Source organism: Maniola jurtina, chromosome 8 (assembly GCF_905333055.1).
Source record: "Maniola jurtina chromosome 8, ilManJurt1.1, whole genome shotgun sequence".
NCBI lineage: Eukaryota > Metazoa > Arthropoda > Insecta > Lepidoptera > Nymphalidae > Maniola > Maniola jurtina.
Window position 1 is genome coordinate 545971 of NC_060036.1, and position 24372 is coordinate 570342.

Below are 24372 nucleotides of genomic sequence, written 5' to 3' on the forward strand. Positions count from 1 at the left end.
TAGCACTAGATAATACCCGCGACTTCCGCGTAACGTAACGTAGGCAATTTTACAACAACTAGCCTATGCTCTTACCCGAAATCCAAGCTATCTCTGTCCGAAACGTCAAAATCGTTAAACGTTATTTAAATAACCCATATAAATAATACTTTAGACCTTAAAGACCCGCTTTTTGAAAAAACAGGTAACGGATATCACTAACTTTCACATTTTATAAGTTGTCATTTTTTCTAATAGAATATACCAGTATAGCAGCAACATTTGAGAAGAAAAGCTCAAAATAATCTGAGCTCTTTAACATTCCATCTGAAACACAAAAATTAAATATAAGTAAGTAAAGCGTTTTCAATATTCGAGAACAGAATATAATATTAAAGAGAATATGAAATATGACTTTTCGTATAATTATGAATTCCATTAGGTCGTTTTTGTCCGACCGAGCAATGATTCTGAACGAAACGGAACGGGTCGAGCACGGAACGCTGACACGGCCTATCGGTAATGTTTCTACACGGCTGCTTTTATATAATATAAGTCGCTACAATACAATAATAGAAATAAAAAACATATTTTTGTTTCTATAAGTCCTACCTACGGCTTTTTATGTAGCTACATCTCTTATTATATTCATTGTACATTATTGAAAAATAATTAAGGAGCTACTATATACACAACGTACATTACCCATTACCAGCCCGCTACTAAGCATGGGTCTTATCTTTTTTACTTAGATACAAGTTAGCCCTTGACGGCAATCTCACCTGGTGGTAAGTGATAATGCAGTCTAAGATGACAGCGGACTAACCTGGTAGTTAAGCTAAGTAAAAGGTAAAGCAGTTTTTATTAAACCCATACCAATAAACCTACTTATTCTCTCAGAAGAGAAAGGTTTAGACCATAATCTGCCACGCTGGCCCAGTACGGAGCGGCAGACTTCACACACCTTTGAGAACACTATGGAGAACTCAAAACTCTTTGGCATGGAGGTTTCCTCACGATGTTTTTCTGCATCGTTAAAACGAGTCATATTTAATTGCTTAAAACGTACATAATTTCGAAATTTTTTTAGAGGTGCATTCCCGAGGTCAAACCCCCGACCCTCCTAATATGAAACAGAGCTATTAACCTTACTTGTAAATATCTTATTAATTGTTTTTACTAGTAAATGTTAAATTAATAATAATAGGTATTCGTTCAAAGGATTGGATGAATTAAACACTAATTCGTTTGAGTTCAAAGGTTAATCTGTGCAATGTCTTAGAACAAAAGGGACATTTATAGAGTCGAAGTCGTGACAACGCCTATCTGCTACTATGCCAATCCTCTTCGAGGTAAATGACTTGGGACTTTCGAAATGCCGAGCAAATGCGAGTGACGGGCTCTAACCGGACGTTCCCAGATTGAGTTTGTGATAGATAGACTGGAGTCTCTCCAATTGACGCAAATACTTCCACTATTACTTCCAACCAAATTATACTAATATTTTCAGCGAAAAATATACAAATATATGGTTTCAAAAGCGGTGATAACCACTTGAATAAGTATATACTAGAAGATTATATTATATTAGGTAGATATTTGGAGTATTAGATCTGTAATCAATCAATCAGCCTGTTTGCGTCCACTGCTGGACATAGGCCTTCCCAAGAGCGCGCCACCACACACGATTCTCCGCCTTCCTCATCCACCTCATTTTCAGTGTATTGTGACTTTCGTAAGTGCTTTTATAAGTCTGAAACGAAGAATAAATAAATACAAAATACAAATACACCCACTCTCCGCTTCTTGAGGTCGTCAGGTCTGTAAGCTAACCTAAAATAATTGAATTGAACCTTGTGGTTACGACGGTGTGGTTCTACTCGGTCAGGAGTTCTAAGCAACTCTAACTTAGTGCGTTTTAATTAATTAAGTATCACTTTTTAACGGTGAAGGAAAATATCGCGAAGAAACCTACATGGCAAAGAGTTCTCCATAGTGATCTCTCTTTATCATTTAGATTGTAGAAAATAATAAATTTGTAAAAAATGTTTCTTCGTCGAAGAATTAAGTGGTTATTTTCATATCGTACCCTTAGACTAGTAAAATTCGCAGACACCGCAAGAATAAACCGCTTGAGACAATTTGGTTATGTAAATCGCGGCTATAACCGGAGCCTATCAGTTGATAGCTTCGCAGTTTGTACTCGTAGTTTGTGATCTGCCTGCAAATAGATGTTTTCATAGAACCATTTTTTTTAATTTTTAGGGTTCCGTACCTCAAAAGGAAAAACGGAACCCTTATAGGATCACTTTGTTGTCTGTCTGCATGTCTGTCCGTCTGTCCATCCGATATGTCTGTCAAGAAACCTATAGGGTACTTCCCGTTGACCTAGAATCATGAAATTTGGCAGGTAGGTAGATCATAGCACAAGTATAGGAATAAAATCTGAAAACCGTGAATTTGTGGTTACATCATTTAAAAAAAATTAAAATGAAATGAAAAAAGAAATGTACCCGACTCGATGTATGAATCTACCCCGTGTGTGGGTGGGGTGCTTTCGTCCGATTTGCATTTTTTGGAAAATTCGTCATAGCTTCGCCATGTTACTTTGTATCAACACTGAACTACACTATAATTAAAGCCAGATAAATAGGCAATTCAGCAGCATTGAAATTATTTTGAAATATCTATTAGTTTTGCTTTTAGATGACTTAGAGTAAAAAGTGTACGAATCCTACCTGCTTTCCCCTATATTCTAAAACAGATTTTCATTAATTTTTATGCATAATAGTTTGATGAATGATTGATTTATCATGCAAAATGTCGGAAAAATTACCCGAGGAACCCTCGGTGCAAGAGTTTGACTCGCACTTCGCTGCTTTTTTAAAACAAAAGACAAATAGCATAAACCAGAGATGAGTTAATAATTTCACAGGAAAAATCAAAGCAAAAGTTGCAAAGAAACTAAAGTAAGTAAATCTTCTTCCCTCTTAATCAGCAAAATTATACACAATTTACGTAATTTGAAGAACATAATCCGATAAGATCCATTATACCCTTTCTTAAGTTTAATATTAATCTGCAAAGACGCCCAGACTGCAATCTCCAACGAGTAATATCGCGAGACGGATCTGATAATATCTCGGCTAACAGATATTTAAGCGACGGAAATTTTCAGACAAAAGGAAAGAGCGGCGTCTTTAAATCTTATTAAAGTTTCAAGTAAAACCAACCCTGGTATAACCCAACCATATTTTGATGCATGCTCATTGCTCATAGGTGTCCAAAGGTGCGTAAACCACGCACCAATATCAATGTAGACTGAATCGCTATGCATTTGGTGTCACACGCACAAGCGTAGGTACTACTGTATCTTCACCTTTTAAAATAAAATAAAATAATTGTACAGTTGTAAGCAACGCCAAAGAATGACTATTTTGTTAAACAGTATCCATTATGAACGAATAATATGTAAAGAATCTAATAAAGGAACTATCCGTAAGAATACTTACCTCACAAAGGAAAATCAGAAGAATTTCCTTTTGAGATACGGGAACCAAAAAAAGATGAAACAATAAAATTTATATTGTATTTTGGGACGAGACGGATACACAGGAAAAAACGATTTTTAGTATCATAAATATTTTGCGTCTCTAAGGAAATCACATGTATAAGATTTCCTTTCTTTTGCCATCCTGTAGCTATTTTTATCTGTCTGGAAGATCGCACTTATAACGATAAGGTCAGTATTATGTACTTTGTATTTTCTAGAGCATCACCTACCCATACTGGTATTATAGTGTGAAAGGTTTTTTTTGTTCGTTTGTCCTTCAATCACGCCGCAACGGAGCAACGCCAACGGATCGACGTGATATTTTGTAAGACCTGGCGAGTGACATCTAGGTGCATTTTTATCCCGGAAAATCAATCCTGAATCCAAGAGTTAGTTTTTAAGTAAAAATTTTTTATGAAAAAAACCGGTCAAGTTCGTGTTGGGCCACGTGCAATGTAGGGTTCCGTAGTTGCCCGTCAATATGTCCGCTAATATTCAAATGAGATAATAAGTGATCAGTCATTCTTATGATATAGTTTATCTTACAATCGTTATGTGTATATATGTATATAAGTGGTGTAACATACAGAAAAAGGTTAAATATTATTTTAATTTAAGGGCTTGGTGAACTTGCCGTTGGTGTACCAATAAATAATAAATAATATAAAATAAAAACTACGTATGTATGAAAAGCGCTAGGGAGAGTACTAGGGTTACTCTTAAAATTTACTCATTGCAATAAAGGCAAGGGTCTTGTACTATAAGAATCATATCATGTGGGGTATCCCATGATAGGGCTTTGCCTGTACATTCTAAGACAGATTTTTATTTATTTTTATGCATTAATGGTTTGGATTTATCGTGCAAAATGTCGAAAAAATACCCGAGTACGGAACCCTCGGTGCGCGAGTCTGAGTCCCACTTGGCCGGTTTTTTTTAATTATTCTCTTTAATAATGAATTATAGCCCCAAAAACGACCGCTATACAAAACATCACATCATTTTATTACTACAGTCCATACATAGGGTCTCTATTGCAGGTTATCGTGAAAGGTAAGTTATTGAGACGAAGTAGGTACCATTGTACTTATACTGTTTTCTTCAGTCTTTTCAAGTCAGCTTAGTGATTGTTTGAAACAAATTGATACGATACATTTGTTCTGTATTTATTATATGAATGGAAAGGGATTGCTTTGTTTTCTGAATAGAGCTTTGCAAATATTGTTTGTCAATATCGAGAAACGGATTTTAATTTTGAATGAAATAAATATTTTTTCATGAAACTAAACCTATTGCAGATTAATGATAATAATAGTCAATATGATGAATTCGATGAAAATAGATGGAAAACAGCGTGAGAAAACCTGCCTGCCTCTGTGTGTTCTCCATGATTTTCTCAAAGTGTGTGAAGGTAGCCAATCTGCAATTGGCCAGCGTCGTGGACTGTGCCCTAAACCTGTGCTCAGTAGTGAGCTGGCGATGAGTTGATGATGATGATTGTGTCTGTTCAAGCCTTTATTTACAGCCATTTACAGCGCTCAATTCACCATCAAACCACTATCCATTTCACCATCTCTTTGAAGGCAAATAAATTCACCGGACGTTTTTTTCAGCTGTAAAAAGCGCAAAACTGATTGAATCCCAGTCATTTATAGCTAAAAAGTTCCACAAGCTTTTTCATACGACTAGGTACATGTAGGAGTATTCAATTGACAAAGACTTAAAAATAAAGATAGACTTGTATGTTTTATATATACATATAAATAGATAGAAGTATTTTTAAAAATTAATCGAAAGAAGTATTTCTATGGATATAGAACCCAAAACGTTATATTTTTTTAAAGGTTTAGGAGAGATTTGAACGCAACTTAGCAAACTAATAGCTAATACCTAATAACTTCAGTTTAAAATAAGATAACAAATTTTATCCCAAAAATAATAGGGTTCATTCTGGATAGAGGTAAGGTTTGTATATATTACTCCGTAAAATTCAAATCTTGGCTAACTTTGATAATCCTTTTTTTTATAAAGGTTTTACTGTCAGGTACTTAGTTTCGTGCTCTGGTCAATATTTTCAAAGGTACAGGATGGAACTTCTCAATGGGTAAGAAACAGTAAATCAATGGCAATCAGTGCAATATTTTGCTTAATAGTAGACTGCTTACCATATTATACTTACAGACTTTCATTTCTTTCCTTATTAATTAGCAACAGGTTCCATTTCAGTAAAAAAAATTAAGTTACTTAACTTTCCAGTGCATTTCACTACGGGTTTTTTTTAATATCGTTCAGAGCATTTTAGGAGAAAGTTATCGTATTGTTAGTGTCTTGTAATTTAGCACATTCTTATTGTCTATGGACGTCATAGGAAAGCCTACCCCTCTGAATCCAGTACTTAATGTGCAGAATAATTGGCTTCTCTGGCCATGCTTCATTTTTTATTTTATTTTATTGACGGCCCAGTCTAACTATTCACTTATCCAGTGCGGGTAAATAATAATTGGTGAACCAGACGGCCTCTAGCCTTTTATTTGAATGGCGGGATGCGAGAGATTAATTAATAGACAGAATTTTTTTAAAGTTTTAATTTTTGAACACTGAATGATATAAAAAGCAGCTGTTCCATCCACACCGAGTACATCTAATGAAATACAGATTTACTTATTGGGCTATATTTTGTTTAAAAAATAGAGATCCTTACGAAAATTGTAATAAGCTATCCCTATGAAGCCGGGGAAAGTTGCTAGTAATTTATAAACGAGCTACCAAGACCACAGAGTTTCATCTCGAAAGATAATCTCGTTCCCCGAACTAATGAGGCCGCCAATTCAATTGTTATACTTACTAGATATTTCTCGAAGCCTAATAGCTCTTTAAACATGTTCAAACAAAAAGGAATAATAACAAGGAACTTTGCCATCAAGTTGTAAATTGGTAAAGTAGGACAAAATTGACTTTACTCAGCTTTTTAGGGTTCAGTACCCGTGACCCTATTAATAAGACTCCACTGTCTGTCCAACCGTCTGTTCGTCTGTGTGTCAGAGGGCTGTATCTCATGAACTGGTGTAGGTAGAGCGACAGAATAATATAAAAGTACTATTACAGCTATAATAGAGTGTGTATGTTTATTGCTGTTATAACAACAAATAATAAAACTGTCAAAATGGCCGCCATGCAAACTAAAAAGTATGGATATAGCGTTATAATATCTTGTATGATGGTACGGAACCCTTCGAGTGTGAGTCGGACTTGCACTTGACCTGTTTTTACAGTTTTTAAGTATACGAAGCTCTTCAAAGGGCCACGTAGATCTGTATATTTTCGTACCAAATTAAAACTTTCTGGCTAACTAGCGGTTGTCTGCGACTTTGTGCGCTTTGAATGTTATTTTGCGAATAACTTTTCTTGTTATAAGTACACCCTTAATGAACCTTTTTAAACTAATTCATTCCAAGGGTTCTTACGACCTTTGAAAAGAACGCATTCTTAGACCAAAGAAGGTGATGATTATGTGTTTATTACTATTTAGATTGAGGACCTGGTGAATAAAACGGTGTAGGTAAAGGCAGAGTGAACTAGAGTGAGAAAGCTCGGTTTGATCCTGAATCAACATTAGCTTTCTAATATTTGGGTAGAGGTATTATGAAATCAATTTTACCTAGTCCTTTCATAGCCTATACAGCCCACCTATGTTTGACGTCCGCCAATTAAGGCTAAGGTGTAATTGAAGCCGCGACGTTTTTTTACAACTACTGTCTCTATTCATTACTGTCGTGAACTGTGCTTCTGATCAAAGTATTTTTTTCTTTATTTTGGATGTTGTCAGCCCACTGAATACAAATCAGACCACATTTTCAAGCAAAACGGCCTTAAACTGTGCTAAAATTGAGTCCAAAGATTTGATTTCGATCACTAATACAAACTTGAACTTATTTCTAAGTAAAACGGCTTAAAACTGTGCTAAAACTGAGTCCGAAGATCGTGATTTCAATCAAAACGATAACTGTATCGTTGTAGGTAAGCATAGATAAGTTTGAACAGCTTTTAGTTTTTTGTTCCTCCTGTAAAATGATGCACGATATTTTATTAGCTTTTTTTACTATTTAGAAGTAAGCATAAATAAAAAATACTGACATTACTTAAATTTGTCTTTTTCATGATCAAAATCTAGTAGGTAGGTAATATTAATTTTTTCACTCATAGTCTTTCACATGTAGTGAAAGATTTTTCCGGTAAAAGATTCTGCTGAAATACTATATTTCCTGGCGTCAGCAGGGACTAAAGCTAGTTGGAAATGTAGTAAAATGCATTGAAAATTTGGTTGAAATTTCTAGCCTTGACATTTTCCATGCAAAATTTCCCAGACCTGGTTTTCAAGGCCGGTTAAGCAGCTTTGAGATTCAACGTCAATGCGTTCCCACTTGACCGGTATACTTTAACCTCCTCTTGGCTTAATTAAATTGGATATTATTGCTGTCAAATAGGGTTGTCACTTGTCAGAAATTTTAGTAACAAGGGTTCGAACTCTTTTCCAAAACCTACAGCACTTAGCAATCAGACTGCTGGCAAGTGATCATGACTGTTGTGATGTTGTAATAACCTAGAAGATGCGTATTTACTCGCCTATATGCCAACGCCTATGTGGATTAAATTTTCTGAAAATCCCATGGAAACTCTTCCGGCATTAAAATAAAAACCAATATCCGTGTTCTAGATGTAAGTTATTTTTGTATTACATTTTATCAAAATCGATTGAATATGAGCCGTAAAAAAAAAATAGTCACTACGCATTTATGCTATTAGTAAAGATTAAGTGCCATGTATAAGATCGGTAATAGCTTAGTGGCTAAGACGTCAACTTCCTATTCGGGGGTTCGGGGGTTCAATCCCGGGCACGCACCTAACTTTTCGAAGCTATGTGCATTTTAAGCAGTTAAATATCACTTGCTTTAACGGTGAAGAAAAACGTTGTGAGGAAATCTGCATACCTGAGTGTTCCCCATAATATTCTCAAAGGTCTGTGAAGCCTGCTAACCCGCACTTGGCCAGTGTAAGAGTGAGTGGCTTCTCATTTTGAAAGGTGATCTGTGCTCAGTAGTGAGCCAGCGATGGGTTGATGATGAAGTCTCAAGATGAAAATAAAGGCTAATCATTTATTATTCAACTAGCTGACGCCCGCGACTTCGTCCGCGTGGATTTAGGTTTTTGAAATCCCGTGAGAACTCTTTAATTTTTGGGATAAAAAGTAGCCTATGTGTTTAATCCAGGATATTATCTATCTCCATTCCGAATTTCAGCCAAATCCGTCCTGTGGTTTTTGCATGAAGGAGTAACAAACATACACACACACACACAACACATACACACACACACACACACACACATACAAACTTTCGCTTTTATAATATTAGTGTGATCCATGCGAAAGCGGCAACCCTACGGAATGGTACAGAAAAGGTTTTTGAATGTCGAAATATTATAACCCTGGATGAACGGGACTGGGAACTCAATTGTATTTGTGTTTTTCAATTCATTTGTTCATCGCTTTAATAGAATTTAAAACGCTCGATCCCGCTTCTAATTGGTGAATTTATAATATTTTTTTCATAACTCGTATAGGAAGGGTTTCGTACCATCGTACATGAAATATTGTATATTTTTTCTTTTTTTTTCATGGCAGTCATTTTGTAATTCTTATTATTTGTTCTTATAGCAATAGAAATAAATAGAAAGTTTTAGGTAAATATTTAGGTTTTTAAGTTTAATTTATTAGTATTTATGTTTTATCTATGTTCATTCTATGTACTGTGCTTGCGCCTATTAGTCCCGAATAAAAGTATATATATTTTACCGTCCAGACGGAAGGACGGACGGACGGACGGTACGGAACCCTAAAAAAGAATATCAATCATTATGACTATTATTCCCCTTGTTATATTTTATAGCTAAGAGTAGGTATGTCAATAGTGCAACCGGGTTTGAATCGCCGATCTTTCAGTTTTCAGTCCGCTCCTTAAATGTTCAGCTATTGATCGAGCTGTAGATGATGATGATAATAGTGATGAAATTTTCAAATTATCTCTGCCAGAAATCGGGGCCAGCGCTTATCAGCACGTGCTATTGCACAAAAAAATCATCAAAACCGATACTTTCTATACTAATAATATAAATGCGAAAGTGTGTCTGTTTGTCTATCTGCTAGCTTTTCACGGCCCAATAGTTTAACCGATTTTGATGAAATTTGTACAGAGTTAGCTTTATATCTCGGGGACGGACATAGGCTACTTTTTATCCCCAAAAAGCAAAGAGTTCTCTACGGGATTTTTAAAAAACCTAATTCCACAGTCGCGGACATCTAGTTTTTAATAAAAATGCAGTCAGCAAAAAAAAAATTGACTAAAAATTCTCGTCCATTTAGATACGAACGAATATTATATACTCGTCTGTACATACGTCCGTATGCTCACAGACCACTTGGCGTGTAATTGGTTAAATTTGGCGAACCGTACTTCCCTCAGCTTTCATTCAATCCGTCAAAGGAGTGGTGTGCGTGTGTATGGAAGGCTTAATTAATCCACCTACGGATTCGAAATGAGAACCTTTTTTATGCGACTGTACATTAAAAATTTGTAAGTGGGTGAACCTTGTTTGTTATAAATTGATCCAATTAATTTCGTTACAATAGTGTTGGGTTTGATTATTTTTATGAATCTGTTATTTATCTTAATAAAACATAGATGGAAAAGAAATACAAGTAAATACTATAGTTTTTTCGTTGTGAAGCGACCTTTAGACAAATACTTACCCAAGTATTTGTCCAATATTATAAGTTTTGGTGTAAAATTATATATTTTGGACTGGAATGATCATCTAAACAAAAAAAAAAATGTTTTTCTAGTTCGAATCCATCTGAATTGAACTGAATAAAATAATAAATTGCATGATGCCAACATTCCTAAAATCGTTAGTAAAATTCTGTTCCAACATACCAGACACGATGCCTACTCTATAATATATAATACGTAAATACTTATGTTTTCAAAAAAGTGTGATTTAAACTATGCCAGAACACGTCGTTTGGTTTTTAATAAAACATTCTCTAAAGATTGTAGTCCTTTGTAACGGAAGAAAGATTTTATTAAAGCAAAAATTCTTTAACAAAGAATCTGATTCAAACTAGAAACTCACGGTTGAAGCGCACAAAACTATTTAATACTTATTTTATTAATCTTTAATACTTAGTGCTATTACTTATTTTAATTTAATTCTGTCTGGTGGGAAGCTTCGGCCGTGGCTTGTTACCACCCTACCGGCAAAGCCGTGCCGCCAAGCGATTTAGCGTTCCGGTACGATGCCGTGTAGAAACCAAAACAATATAGGTTTAATGAAAACTGCCATACCCCTTCCAGGTTATCCTCCTTCCATCTTAGACTGGATCATCACTTATCACCAGGTGAGATATACTACGTAACACAATCAAGGGCTAACTTCTATATGAATAGAATAAAATAAAAAATAAAAATTGTAGCAGAAAGTTGTAACAGTAAAGAAAAAAAAAGAAAAAGTGGACATGGAAGAACTACACATTTTATTGTTAACTAGACTAATCGCAACTACGTCCGCGTGGATATGGGTTTTGTAAAATCTTGTGGGAGCTCAATGATTTTCCATGATAAAAGTAGGCTATAACCTTTATAACACGGTAGTTTCCAGGATCCAAGTTATCTATTTGCCACTTATAATATAATGCCTAAAACTTCGTCAAAATGGACTTAGATTTTATAAATAAAATCGCGCGGGATCTCTTTGATTTTCCGAAATAAAAACTAGTCTATGTTCTTTCCTGGGATGCAAGTTATAGTAATCTAATTATTGTATCGACTAAACGTCATAATCAATCAACGGATGGGCAGTGGAAAGTCAGCAGACAAACAGACATATTATCACATTTATAATATTCGTGTGGAATTATGGATAATATGGATTACACAGAGAGAATCCATTTTGGAAATGAGGTCATGTACCAAACGTCTACAGCGCAAATAATATATCTGTCCGAATATTTCATAAGCCTTGAGTTAGTGGAATTTTCCAGCTTATACCGATCGTATGTCACCTGTCTCTAAATAAGTCACGCAAGATTATTGTGTAGCCGAGGAATGTAGGAATAAAGTGGGGCTATATTATTTGATGAATTATTGTTCTTCCTTTAGATATAACTTAGAGTGAGCCTATTAGAACCTTTTTTATTTATGCAGATACAAGTTAGCCCTTGACTGCAATCTCAACTGGTGGTAAGTGCATGCAGTCTAAGATGTAAGCGGGCTAACCTGGAAGGGACTAGAGAAATTATAATAAAATTCCAAACCCCTGCCGGGAATCGAATTCGGGACCTCCCACTAATAAGACCATAGCCAGGGAGGCCTACAATTGAGTCTTATGCTACGTCACCACTGTACGTACTGTACAATGTACCTACATAGCATCTGAATCTTACCCAACATAACATATTTTGTAATTGACTGAACACATACCTAAGTGAAGCTTTTTTTTTTGTTGACGCTGGGGAATGCATTTACGCATCCCCTCCCGGAAGCTAGCCAACCAGCCGTGAGGCAGCCAGCCAGCTGAGGGAGGGTATGTGGGACTCGCCGGCCGAGAGGCGACCGGAATACCCACTAAACCCCAGCGGCGCTACTGCGCGTCGCCTGGCGACTGGGTCACGGGAACGCCGAAGCAAACAACCGCGACCCAGCCAGCGACGTCTGCCGAGGCAGACCCTCCACCGGGGACCTGCTCGGTCCTCACCACCGCACCTCCGGGACGCACCAACGAAGTGCGTCCCCCGACCTTGGGACGCGCACGTCGCCCGCGTCCCATCCTCCGCTTCGTCCACTGTGCCCTCTGCTAGTCAGAGGGACACGCGGAGAAACCTCCCCCCTGCCAGGTCATTAGCCATAGCCAACAATATCTCCGAAGAGAAATTATTAGCCATGTTACCGGGGCGCACTACCGGGACCTAAGTGAAGCTACTAAAAAATATATTTTTAAACAATAATTAACAATCACGATTTTTTATACAGAAATACTGTATAAAAATATATCAGATTAATTTTCTGCACCATCAATCGATCATTCATCACTCATAACTAATGCAATTGACTGATGCATTACTAGAATATTTGATTTTGCCGCTCACCGCGCCACGCTAGATTTTCGTACACAGCGGAAAGTTCGCGGGTAGACCCATTCCACAATAAATAAGACTAAGTCTTTAATCCAAAATTTACATAATAAATTATCACCCATTAATTTATCACGGTGTTTTGCTAGAATTTAAAGTAAAGGGTAATTAATTCAGGAAAGGTCAGTGAACGCGGGTGAAATGACCCCGTTTGGACGATGAACTACACCCAGATGATAACGTACTATTCTTTTGTTACACAAAGATCGTTGCGGCTTCAACACAATAGCGAACTTTTTAACTTTTTACCAAGACTTTATAACAACTTTAAGTAGCCAAAGCGCTCTCGGTTGGCACATAATAGCAGCTGAGCTGAGCTCAGAGAAAATAGCATAAAGGTCTTCGCACACTACACGACTCGACACCGACTACACTCAAGGACTCGCGATAAATCATAGAAATAAGAGCCTATCAGTTGAATTTTGAAATTGAAGTGTGCGTGTGTTGAAGTGTGTTCCACTTTCATAGACACAAGTTGAAAATTTACGGAATTTTATACGAATTTTCATCCCCTATTCTAAACTATTATGCCTAAAAATAAATAAAAATCTATTTTAGAATGTACAGGTAAAACTTTTTCATATGATGATATCCCACTTGGTATAGTTAAGTTAATTTTTTTTGTGATGTAACTACAAATTCACGGTTTTCGGATATTTCCTTTACTTGTGCTATAAGAAAGGTAGGTAGGCTACCTGCCGAATTTCAAGATTCTAGTCTAGATCAACCGGAAGTATCTTATAAGTTTTCTTGATAGACACGACAGACAGTCAGACGGACGGACGGACAGACAGACAGACAGACCGTTCCGTCAAAGGGTTCCGTTTTTCCTTTTGAGGTATGGAACCCTAAAAATCAGTCAAGTGTGAGTTGGACTCGTACACGAAGGGTGCCGTATCATCTTCATCTAATAACACTTTTTTATTTTTGAAATATTCATGACAGTCATTTTTAAATTTTTATAATACATAATATTTTGTTGTTATAGCGGCAATAGAAATACATATTCGGTGAAAATTTCAAGTCTCTACATATTTACGGTTCACGAAATACCTATAGTTTGCTAATAGGCAATCGAACGGACGGATAGCGAAGACTTAGTGATAGGGACCCGTTTGGCACCCTGAAAACTGCCATAATATCGCTTTTAGGTTACTTCACTTCCATATTAGATAGCATCAGCACTTTTCCTCTACCGAGATCGCAATCAGGGGCTGACTTGTACCGGAATAAAAAAGAAAGAGAGTACAAACTACCAATTAGGGTGAAAAAGGCAACTCAAAAAACATGAAAAACGAGTGCAAAGTCCGTCGTTAGCCCCTCACCGACACTCAAGCTACGCGATGTCCCGGCTTAGAGCACCCCGCTCCCGCTCTATCAGGGTCGAGAGTCACTTGCGCCGGATTCTGAACAGATATCCCTCCTCCTCCCGCGTCGCGAGGAGCTCTGTTTGATTACGAGGAATCACGTGAACACTATAATACGCGACAGGTTCAGATGGCAATCGGGGCATGAAATTCAAAATATTTTTAACTCTATCGGGCCAAGACACACCTTGTGCTGGATCACACTAATATTATAAAGGAGAAAGTTTGTATGTGTGCGTGTGTGTGTATGTTTGTTACTCCTTCACGCAAAAACTACTGAACGGATTGGGCTGAAATTTAGAATGGAGATAGATTATACCCTGGATTAGCACATAGGCTACTTTTTATCCCGGAAAATCAAAGAGCTCCCACGGGAATTTTAAAAAACCTACAGCCACGCGAATGAAGTCGCGGGCATCAGCTAGTTCTAAATAGATATTCTTGCGTCAGAGGAGTTCTGTTTACCAGGAATCATGTGCGCGATAGTGTAGCGATAGCAAAACATTTACACAGTCTACAATAGTTCAGGAGTATTCATAAACTCGCCACTTGAGTTTTACCGTACGCCAGCGTCGACATTAGGTATTAAAGGTAACACATTAATCTAGTGGTATAGTACTCAAAATCCAGGTATAACAATTAGGTACTTACAAACTAACAACATATAGGTTATTCTAAAACCAAATATAGTAGGTAATAACGTTGTCATTAAAATTATAAATAAATGTATATGGTAGGTAATTAGAAAGTTCGTAGGTAGAATATATTGCGAATAGTAGTCGTGGTAAGAGAAGTAAGGCGCTCACTCACACTACTTCGTCTATGATATCTTACTCAAAGTTACTACTGTATGATATTTATAACTTTGGTACAAAGGTTGATTATTTTAAGTGCAATGTTGAGATGGCAATCGGGGTATGAGGCGAGGGGACGCTACGCTCACCCACACTAACCCCCCTTGTATTGCAATATAAGTAAATCAAGCGGAACCAATATTAAAATGACCAATTATTCCAGCACGTCGCGTTGCGTTGGTCAAAATATTCGATCACTACACTATCTATACTTACTAATAAATAAAATTGGAGTGTCTGTCTGTAATTTCGAAATAACTACCTCATATTAAGCTCATATGGTTATTTGAACGATACCAACACTGAATCACACGTTTTTAAAATTTTTGTCTGTCTGTCTGTCTGTCTGTCTGTTTGAAAAGGCTAATCTTTGGAACGGCTGAACCGATTTTGACGGGATTTTCACAGACAAGTAGAGGATTGACTAGGGAGTAACATAGGCTACTTTTTTAACCGACTTTCAAAAAGGGAGTTGTGTTTTTCGACCTATGTACACCGAAATCTCCGAGATTTCTGAGCCGATTTGCGTAATTTCTTTTTTAATCGATAGAGGAACTTTGCGACACTGTTTCATAAAAAATTTGGATTCCAACTCCTCAATCCTGATGCTGCAGGGGATCTTACCAATCCACGCGGGCGAAGCTGCGGGCATCAGCTAGTCTGGAATATTATAAATGATTGGAAGTCTCAAATACACGGACAGACGGCTAATTGGCGATTGGCATGTATTAATCACATGCCTCAATTAACAGAATTCCGCAATTTTGGAGCGAGTTAGATTTGTATTGCTAATAAATTATAATTAGGGCACCATTCCACCGGTGAATGATAACAATACGAAATTCAAAATTACAGCGCAATGCAAAGCATTCATCATCCGAGTTGTTTTGATTCAAATTTGGTTTAATTAATAGTTGTGTGAAATTTTAATCACCTGTGATTAATTAATAGAAATGCAGCGCTATGGTTGCATAAAATGATTTCATTGTAGAGTTTGCGAATCGTGTTACAAACAGACTAATTTGCATCGAATTTTGTGAAAGGAGATAATTTTCTCCGAAGAATGATAATAATTATGCATGCATTGCTATAAAATATTTGTGTACAAGTAAAGCCCAATGCGTGTGGTCAGTGATGTCATTTTAAAATCGACACATGATCCTTTTAAATGCCTGAACTTGGACATATTATGGGGTATCGTTATGTCACTAAAATTATAAAGGCGAAAGTATATATATATAAAAACTACTTTAAGTTTGTCTGACGTTTAAAATGGACATAGATATATTACCCTCGAATAACATTTATTAATCGTTTACTTTCGCTTCAATATTCCGAGCAGTTGCAAGATTCAATCGATATAATAAAAAAATAAAAAATAAAATATTTGCATTTATTTAAGAAAAGACATAGGCGAGGTACTTTTTATCCTGGAAAGTTAAAAAGTTCCTACGGGATTTTGAAAAACCTAAATCCACGCGGATGAAGTATCGGGCGTCAGCTGCTAGTCATCAATAATAATAGAGGTTTCTCACATATTCAGGGCCCAGTTAAACAGATTTTACTGTAGTTGAGTTGTAGTTGAGTCGTCTTAAAAAATTTAGAATTAAAACAAGTGTAAATTAAAATTTATAACACCCCCAACAAGCGAAGGTTACAGTACCTAGAAAAGAGCTGATAACTTTCAAGCGGCTGAACCGATTTTCTTGGATTATAGCTCTCTCTCGATCAAGCCACCTTTCAAACAAAAAAAAAACTAAATTAAAATCGGTTTATTAGTTTAGAAGCTACGATGCTACAGACAGATACACAGATACACACGTCAAACTTATAACACTATTGTCGTACCCACTCCTAGCACAAGCTTTACGCTTAGTTGGAGGGGAAATGGGAATGTTAGTCATGATTAAAAAATGACTAATATTATTTTTAATCAAAAAAAAAAGAACACTCCTCTTTTTGGGTCGGGGGTTACAAAGTGCATATGATTCTAGATACGCATTTACTTGTCAAAGGATAACGCATTGGGTTCGTGTGACTGCAGGCTGCAACGATTGTCGCTCAGACTAATTAGAATCGAATTCAATTTACAGTCAATTAACGAGTTAACGAGTGACGAAAGTAAATAAAGCTTTACTGAGTTAATGCTTCAATTGGTGTGTTTGGTAAAATGAATTAATGCTTTCACTTGGATAATACTTAATTTCCAAGCTACTATTATGGCTAATTACGAAGACCACAATTGAGGGGATCAGATAATGAAACCAAACACTCTCCAAATAAATTGAAGTACGTAAGTGCAACATACACAATAAATACATATTCGTCATCGAATCGCGAATTTGTGGTTACATCATTAAAAAAATAAAATAAAATGTGTTTCAATTTTTAAAATAAGATATTGTAACTATACCAAGTGGGGTATCATATGAATGGGCTTTACCTGTACATCCTAAAACAGATTTTTATTTATTTTTATGTATAACAGTTTTTGATTTATCGTGCAAAATGTTGGAAAAATACCCGAGTACCCGGAACCCTCAGTGCGCGAGTCTGACTCGCACTTAGCCGGTTTTTTTTTTCTCTGGCATTACTGAACCCTAAAAAGGTAATGGTAGCTAACAAGCTACGAGAATATTGCTACCTACATCTGAGTCCCTACTCCCTGACTCCGACCGGCTTGGGGTTGTGAAAATTGGAAGTGGGCGTAAAACAAAAGCGTTTGACAGCTGTATCCTTCGCCTTTTGAGTTCGGACCTCCCTTTGTGCCGGCCTGATGTGCCATCTTGATTTAGTTAGTTAGGAAAATTAGTCATTTCTAAGGGCCAATATACGTACCTATAGATGGAGTGAAATCAAGTTGAATCTTTATTATTATCAGGTGCTCGATAACGGAGAAAAGCTGCAATGTCATGATCGCATCACCTCTGATTGGTTTGACGCTCACTTACTTTTGACTATAGTGTATTGTTGCAACAAGAGTACTGTAAATTCAGCCAATCACAACAAATGGGATTATAAAAATGATTGATACAGTTCTTCCGCAAAGCCATGTCAATGTACCAACTTGGTTAAATAGATGAGTGTGAAAACTTAATAGATAGACAGATAAATAAGCATCTTCTAGGCGAGTGCGCTCCATCTGAGACTCCATCATCACTTGCCAGCAGGTCTGATTGCAGCCAAGCGCCAGTCGATAAATAAATACAACAAATAAAGCTGTGCTCTATATTAAGCTGTACGATGTATAACTTAAAATTTAAAAAACCACTGACACAAAAACCTCTATAAGAAAACTAGGAAAGAGCTGATAACTTTCAAACGGCTGAACCAATTTTCTTCGATTATAGCTAAGAACACTCTCGATCAAGCCACCTTGCAAACAAAATTAACTTAAAACAATTAAAATCGGTCCATTCGTTTAGGAGCTACGATGCCACAGACAGATACACAGATACACACATAACTTATAAAACCCCTCTTTTTGGGTTGGGGGTTAAAAAAAATGATCACGGTCTTTCATTTAATTAAAATTTAGCAAAATACACATAGTTACACTCATAAAAGTTATGAAAACACAACACAACACAAACTTTATGAGCCATGGACTATGGCGTCACGGGAAATAAATTTACTTTCACGTCACAAGTTTTGCTGACTCTATATTATATTAAGTAATTTTTTTCCAGAATAAAATTATATTGAATACATTTCTGTTAAATAAATATACAAATAATATTCGGAGAAATATTTTATACATTACAGTATAGAACGTCCCGGTTATCACGTATTTAGTTGATGTAAGCCCGACGAGTTTAAAATGGAAATCACTCATGATAGTTTAAACATTAAAATATTTTATACATAGTAAATACCTAGGTACCTACTAGCTGTGTGCATGATGGGATTTTCCATGGGCAACAACTCAGAAACCATCTGAATTTTTTCAGTAGGTACCTAGATAATATTAAGTACTAGGAAAGGATGTTTAAAAAGTCATTTACAAAGGGGGTACCTACATAATATAGGGGTTGACAGTTTATTTACGTAAAATTTGTCTTTTTAACCCCTGACCCAAAAAGAGGGGTGTTATAAGTTTGACGTGTGTATCTGTGTATCTGTGTGTCTGTGTATCTGTGTATCCGTCTGTGGCATCGTAGCGCCTAAACGAATGAACCGATTTTAATTTACTTTTTTTTTGTTTGAAAGGTGGCTTGATCGAGAGTGTTCTTAGCTATAATCCAAAAAAATTGGTTCAGCCGTTTAAAAATTATCAGCTCTTTTCTAGTTTTCTTGTAGAAAAAAAGGTTAGATAACCCTTAGGTTCATAATATTCAAGTGTCAATTGACAAATGTCAAGCTGTCAAGATGGACGTTGCCTAGATATACATAATTATTTATTTGAAAATGATGTTTTGGAAAACTCAGATACTTTGGATCGTAGGCGCGGAATAGTCTAAGAAAATCGGTTCAGCCGTTTGAAAGTTATCAGCTCTTTTCTAGTTATTGTAACCTTCACTTGTCGGAGTATTGCAAATTTTTAATTTACACTTGTTTGAATTTAGAAATATGGAGATTGATGGTTAGACTTCACAACATACATTTTTACTGGCGTTTCGGAAACTAAAACGCTAATTTCATTATTCCTGTCAAACTTTAAAAATTACTAATAGTTCCACGAGAACTTTCATCCCCTACTTAACTCTGTTTAAGGGAATAAATTAAAAAAGTTTCCTCTACTAGGTACGATACCTACCTACAATCTATTTATAATATTATTATACGTTATTAGTACGTTTTAAATTGGTTTCAATATAATTATTCTCGTTCATTAATATCGCGTTACTCTGCAGTCACCATTTACTCGCATGGCGCTGCGCGATAAGGCTGACGGGTGTTTATTGGGCGATTCGCAACTAATTACTGTGTACTGAGCGGAAAGATAAGACTGCAGGCAATACCTTCTCATTTAAAACGTTATCTACAAATGTATCGTAAATAATAGTACCGGCCAAGTGCGAGTCAAATTCGCGTACCGAGGGTTCCTTGCTCGGGTATTTTTCCGACATTTTGCACGATAAATAAAAAAACTATTATGCTTAAAAATAAATGAAAATCTGTTTTAGAATGCACAAGTAGAGTCCTTGCGTATGATACCTCGCTTATAGTATAGTTATCTTACTTTACTAATTGAAACACAATTTAATTTTATTTGGGTTGTAACCATAAATTCACGGATTTCGGATTTTTTTCTTTACTTGTGCTAGAGGACCTACCTACTTGCCAAATTTCAAGATTCTAGATCAACGGGAAGTACCCTATAGGTTTTCTTGACAGACACGACAGACGGACAGACGAACAGATGGACAGACGGACAGACAGATAGACGGACAACAAAATGATTCTATAACTTCAGCGCTAACCACTGCACCAGGGGAGTTCTCATAAGCTTTTATATAAACCTACATTCAGAGTATTGCTCACGCTAGAGAGATCCCAAACTCAAACTAAGTTATGATAAAGAAAAACGTGCACTAAAACAATACAGTCTGGTAACACGCCACATTTCAAACACTACGTGACAGCTCCCTTTCCACTTACTGTACGCCCCATATATTGTATTGTAGGTACCTATCCTAGCACGAGTTAACACGTCTCGAAAACATTTATGGTTTTCTCGAGTTTCCGTATCATTGCGTACGTATATTCCGTAATATTTGTTCATGAACAAATAATTATAGTTAGTATTCAATTTTCAAACTAAGTTAACTATGCCAAATGTGATATATAAAAGGGATTTAGCTGTATATTTTAAAACAGAGTTTTATTTATTATATAGATAATAGTTTTTGATTTATCGTGCAAAATATTGGAAAAAACACCCAAGTACGGAACCCTCGGTGCACGAGTCTGTTTCGTATTTAACCGATTTTTAATAAAATTTTAGCTCTAAATTGAATTTTGTTTCGGAAAACTACTATAACTCTTACTGAACACTTATGAAAAATTTGAAAAACGAACTGCCATGTCAGTATATAATTTCATATAAGAGATACGACAAAAACAACAGAAACTGAAATACGTATGTTTTCGCTCTTCTTGACAAAACTTTTCATAATGGACCTTTAGTTCTGGCCCATAAAGTTGCTTATTCACGGATGTGTTTTCAAGTTACTCGTTTGTCTAGGGAGCAATCGTCGTTTTGAGCTCTCTAGGTCTCGTTTAGGGTTGTCGACAGTGCTGTATCATAAAGTTTTGTATGTTTTTGGGACAAACTTTATTTGAGGTATGAATACTAAAAGCATTAATTTTTAACTATTTTATACTTTACTAGCTAATGCCTGCAACTTCTTCCGCGTGGACTACCAAACCCCTATTTTCAAAAATCCTTTCTTAGCGGATATCTACGACATACTAGCTAACTGCATGGCCGGTCCGTCCAGGAGTTTGATCGGTGATTATTGTAATAGATCAGTCAGTCAGTTAGTCAGTCAGACATCTTTTCCTTTTATTTATTTAGACTAGCTGACCTACCCCGGTTTCGCTTGGGTAGAATATCTGAAATGCCTTTCTTAGTAGGGATCTACCTTTCTACATGAAAAATTTCAAGTTTTTAAAAACACTTTAATATTATAATACTTAATGTGGATTTTACTGTGTTTCGTTAAGGTAAGAATTCGGCTGTACTCTTTTTGTTTTCATAACATCTCCATTATTTACACGTCATATTCGAAATAAATAAATTTGATTTTATTTGATTAAGATCCATAAGGACTTAATTACCTATTGTAATAAGTTAGGTAGAAATACTTTGTTGAAAATACACATGAGACAACCCTGATCGCTCTCCAAATGTCCGTTACCAAAAATATGGATAGTAGTCTCTTGGGTGCTTTTTGGAGAGGCTGAAAAATGGTAGATCATTGTAAGGGTGCACCTTGAGGTCGATTTGCTTACGAGCCCAATGGCTCTGGACTCCGGGAAGGTAATATTTTATACCTGAGTTTCCTCCTACAAACGACTCCAGTACGTGTATACATAATTTATGTACGGCTGGTGACGGCTGGATTACTCCTTTGTGTGCGGCGGGCTTTATGTTCCGCGGATATTTTGATAAGGTCTAACAATAAAGCATACGTGTACTTTATATAGGCAATTTTGAAATGATCATCATCATCATCTTTATCAACTGATCGTCAGCTCAATACTGAGTGGGTAACCGGGGACGCTGGTCAAGTGCCGATATGCAGACTTCACACACATTTCAGAGCATTGTAGGGAACTCTCAGGCATGCAGGTGTTCTCACGATATTTTCCGTCGAGATATAGTAAATTTTTTAAAACGCATTTGACTCCGAAAAGTCAGAGGTTCCTGCCCAGCATCGAATCCCAGACCGCTAGGTGGTCGACGTCTTATCCACAAGGCTTAAGGTGCTCGCGGGTAATTTTGAAAAGGTGCTTTATATCCGTACTTCTATACTTAATATCATAAACTAGCCGATGCCCGCGACTTCACCCGCATGGATTTAGGTTTTTCGAAATCCCGTGGGAACTCTTTGATTTTCCGGGATAAAAAGTAGCCTATGTGCTAATCCAGGATATTATCTATCTCCATTCCAATTTTCAGCCAAATCCGTCCAGTAGTTTTTGCGTGAAGGAGTAACAAACATACACACACACACACACACACACATACAAACTTTCGCCTTTATAATATTAGTGTGATGTGAAAGTGTGTCTGTCTGTCCGCTAGCTTATCACGGGTCAACAGTTTAACCGATTTTGATGAAATTTGTTACAGAGCTAACTTATAAACCGGGGAAGGACATAGGCTACATTTTATCCTGGGAAATCAAAGAATTCCCATGGGATTTTTTAAAACCTCCATCCACGCGGACGAAGTCGCAGGCATCATCTAGTGGTTATATAAAACCACCTAGTTGGTTCCTAAAAGCTATTTAGTTCTCGGTGGAACTAAATTTATGATGTTGGATGACAGCATTAATTTTGAATTTGAATAATAACTACGCTAATCTACAGTTGAAGTGAATTAAAATGTAGTCTGGATTTAGTTAATTTGACTAACTCAATGAACGAATTTCGAGTAACATGAAATTTGGTGCATTCCTCATCATCAAAATCCATCGCTGATCCCTTGTGAGTACTAAAAGCGTCACTCAAAAAAAAAAACAGGTAGGTACGTATTATTTAAATATTTTTACGAATAATTGGAATGTCTTCCCAAAACCTACGCGAAGGGCAAAGATCACAACACGTAGAGATTATTCGAGACTTTTAATCTAAAAGAACTAATTATTATTATTATTAAGCCTTTATTTATTCCTTATCTTACAAATTTTTCCTTATATCTAATCTTAACTATTACATTTTAGTTTCTTAACCTCCTATCCTATCATATCCTAGTGTTAGTGCATATACAGTTATTTTATCGATAAGGATCCCTCATTGGATAGAGGCCTAAAAGAACTAATGCCAAAAATAAAGTATTTGACCACGATTGCTATCGCAACATCTAACTTACTAAGCCCCTGACCTAAGCCACCGAAAGTATACAATATAATCGTTTCGAATCACAGAAAACTATAAAAACCATTGAGTCCATTATAGATTTTATTAAACTACCCTCATTAGGTAAATTAACAATTTTATTTTCTATCATTTCTTGACAATTCAAATCTATTCTTAAAAAACCTGATGAGGCTTTTTGTTGGTAATTGCAAAATACTGTCTAATCATTAATATTTTTCTATTAATACCTAAATATAAATTGTGCCTGCCTGTATTTTTATTTTTCTTTGTTTGTGTTTTTTCTGTATTCATTTTGTGGTGTACAGTAAAATTATATTCATTCAGTCATAAACCACAGTAGATATGATAATGGTATTATTATAAATTTTTAACCCCGACCCAAAAAGAGGGGCGTTATAAGTTTGAAGTGTGTATCTGTGTGTCTGTGTATCTGTGTATCTGTATATCCGTGTATCTGTGGCATTGTAGCTCCTAAACGAACCAAAACGTTTGAAAGATAGCTTGATCGAGAATGTTCTTAGCTATAATCGAAGAAAATCGGTTCAGCCGATTGAAAGTTATCAGCTCTTTTCTAGTTTTCTTATAGAGGTTTTTGTGTCGGGGTTTTTTTGAAATTTTGAGTTATAATAGCTATTAATTATTAAATTACACAAACTTTGCCCCCTTCTTTCCTCTTCCCCGACACTCTTGTTGGGGAAACGTACTTGTGTGTGAAATATCGCTTAACTTTGTTAGAAGCGTGGAACTGTCCCGAACATACAAAAATATAATTTATTCCAGCTCATTTTAACACTCGTTTATTTAGAACTGGAGAAGTTACGAATA

The 24372-nt window shown here is 36.2% G+C and overlaps 1 protein-coding gene and 1 long non-coding RNA gene across 2 annotated transcripts in view; both read left to right on the top strand.

The window, feature by feature from the left end:
• Nucleotides 1-24372, top strand: part of LOC123867338 (lachesin-like) — an 83398-nt gene that overhangs the window by 19397 nt on the left and 39629 nt on the right. The window lies entirely within an intron of this gene.
• LOC123867339 lies at nucleotides 4094-9376 on the top strand. Its single transcript, XR_006796390.1, has 3 exons — nucleotides 4094-4105; nucleotides 4573-4578; nucleotides 9266-9376. It is a non-coding gene; the product is annotated as an uncharacterized LOC123867339 (long non-coding RNA).